The sequence below is a fragment of the Lactuca sativa genome, chromosome 2, assembly GCF_002870075.4.
Source record: "Lactuca sativa cultivar Salinas chromosome 2, Lsat_Salinas_v11, whole genome shotgun sequence".
In the NCBI taxonomy this organism is placed as follows: domain Eukaryota; kingdom Viridiplantae; phylum Streptophyta; class Magnoliopsida; order Asterales; family Asteraceae; genus Lactuca; species Lactuca sativa.
In genome coordinates, this window is record NC_056624.2 from 191128171 (window position 1) to 191131185 (window position 3015).

The following is a 3015-nucleotide window of genomic DNA, read 5'->3' on the forward strand; positions in this document are numbered from 1 at the left end:
ATATTTTCTGAAAAGAGAAGCTTTTGAAAACGGTTGTGAAGATCCATAAGTATGCTTGTTTGTTTCTATACTTGTAGCAATTGTTCACTAAAATTGTATGCATTTCGAATCCGATATGTATTGAAAAACCTAGGAAAACCCGATGTTTTCCTAATCCTTTGAAATCCATTAAGTTGCGTTGAAACCATTACAAAAATAGTAGTCTCATTCCCAGGCGACGTTGGATTATTTTTGAGCATGATTAATTACTACAAACCCGCATTACACAAACGCCCAGTTTATAGCAATACTAACGATCCCGAAGGCGTCGTCCGTACTAATCACGTTATCCAGCCGCCCTGACTACGTGTCGTCCCACATCCGAAGAGAAAGAGGACACGAAGGCCTCGATGACTCTATTAGCCGGTTGGGGATAATATGTGTACGAGGGGTCCCCGACCCGCCTTGCAAAAATATGTAGACTTTACTAGCAATAGCAAAGGACCCTTGGGGACCAGTGGTATACGAGCCATTGAAAGTCCCTCTACGTTGTGCCAAGTCGGTGAAACCCAACACTTCGTAGAAAAATATGTCTTCGGGCCTTAAGATCAGGTCATTGGGCTAGCTAGGCCCAACAAACAAGATTTTACACTTTTGGGGCCCAAAGATGGTGCGTAGACGTCTGTGCACACTCGTATGTAAGTTAAGTTCCCAAACGTTATTTGTATGTATCGTAGTGTCGCCATGTTAGTAGTTTCGGATTTTCATTGGTTCGAGACCGAACCAATTCGTTTTACAACGATTTTGGTATTGTAGTGTATTGTGTTTCGTCGATAGTCGCGGTACCATTATTTGGTCAAATTGCATGCATTGAATTAGTCTTGAAAATTTTCTGTTTTCAGCCCCTCCTTGTTTGTAAAATTTACTTTTTCAACCCTTTACTTAATTACTTTCCGGTTTGGTCCTTAAATCAATTTTCTTGACATTTTAACACCAAAAATTATTGAAATAAATATTTTTCAGCATATTTTTCATAGAAAACAGCTTAAGTCCCTGGAATTTCAGTTTTCTCGGTTGTAACCCTTCTTTTCGCAATTTTGACAATTTTGGCCCAAATTGTGAAATTTTTGCAACTTTGGTCCTTTTTAAATTTAAAAAGCATTTTAAGCCTTTGAAAAGGACTTGGATCACTTATGGTCCACTGTTTTACAGAAAATCACAGTTTTGGCCCTCCAAAACAGAAAAATTCGCATAATGGGCCTCATTGGGCCGAAAATGTCATTTTTAGCCCATTAAGCTTGAAATTTATGTTTTTAATCCTCTAAATGAGTAAATTTCCAGAATTTGTTTTATTGAAACTGTTTTGGCACACCTCATCCATCAGAATTCGTGATATGTCAATTTGGATCCTTGATTTTGTATTTTTCACATTTTAGGCCCAAAATTTGTGTTTTTAGCCCAAAGAAGATTGTTACTAAACTACTTAGCCATTTTTCTTGCAACACTTTGTATGTAGAAACATATTTGATGCAAAAATCATTTGACATAAGATATATCTCGGTTTTGAGGGGTTTTATGGCTAGATCCAACATTTTAGCACACAAAAGCATACATGTAAGCATGGAAATCATACAAGGCATACAAAACACATATAGATCTACACCTTCACTTGTATTCCCCCCCCCCCCCCCCCACAAAACTCATAAAAACAGAAAATAGGGGGTATGAAGCTCACCTTGGGTGTGGGGGCTCGGTTTTGCAAAGAAAATGGAAGGAAAATGAAGTGATTTTTGGCCTAAGCACCCTTTGGTGAAGATTTCGACCTCTAGGATGCAAGATCACAAAAATGAATGAATTTAGAAGAGATTTTAATGAAGTAGAGGGAGTTAGATCATAAGTTAAACATTAACTTACCTTAAATGGTGAATTTCTTTAGAATGATTCTTATGCTTCAAGCCAAATTTTCGAGACTTTTGAATGGAGTGGAAGGATGATTTCTTGAGTAATTTGGAGAGAGTTTGTGAAGTGTGTGTGTGTGGGTTACTCTCGGCCGAATCAAGAAGGAAGAGGGAGGGAGAGAAGAAAAGACCTTGAGGTGATGTTTGCATGGAAGAATGAGAATGCATGGATGTTTGAAGGGTAATGCTTAGATATCCTCCATACAAAGATGATGTGTCATGCAAGAAGTCAACTCCTCCCTTTTATTTGGGCTTGGGCCGAGAATGGTGGGGGAAAAGAGGATGTTTGGGCCATAAATGCTTAAGCCCAATTTTCATGGTTAAATTGAGTGATTTTTGGTCCAAATAAATATAAAGGTGATTTTTATGACTTGTTAGGGTCAAATTAGGTTAATTATGGTTCATAGTCATTAATTTATTTCATTCTAGGCCCAATATGGCCCAAAATGTTGAAATAATTTAGTGTGGGTCCAATTAGAGCCCAATTAGGGTTCTAAGCCCATGATAGTCTATTTGGAAGCTTATTGGCCCATTTGGATCCAATAAGGAAGTTCTAGTCCAAGGTGTACCTAAACAAGAACTTCTAGGGTTTCCAATTGTTTGATGACTATTTGTAGTACTTGTATGATGTATTTACTTGAAGTTTTTGAAGTTATAATCATAGGTGTTACACATGTTCTTAAGCTTTTGATTCACATTAGCTTGAGTGTATAGATTACATGACACAAAATTTCCAGTTGTGACATCATCCCCCCGTTAGAGGGAATTTCGTCCCGAAATTCTGTTTGAAAGCTAGATTTGAGAATGCTAGAATAGGTGAGGGTACTTTTGTTTCATTTGGTCTTCGCGTTCCCAAGTGAATTCTGGCCCACGCTTTGCGTTCCACCGTACCTTCACGATCGGGATGCGGCTTTGTTTAGTACGCTTCACCTCCTTGTCCATGATTTCGACTGGTTCTTCGACGAACAGGAGATTCTCATTGATTTCGATTTCGTCAAGAGGAATGACAAGGGTTTCATCTGATAGGCACTTTTTCAGATTAGAGACATGAAACACGGGGTGTACACCGTTTAGCTCC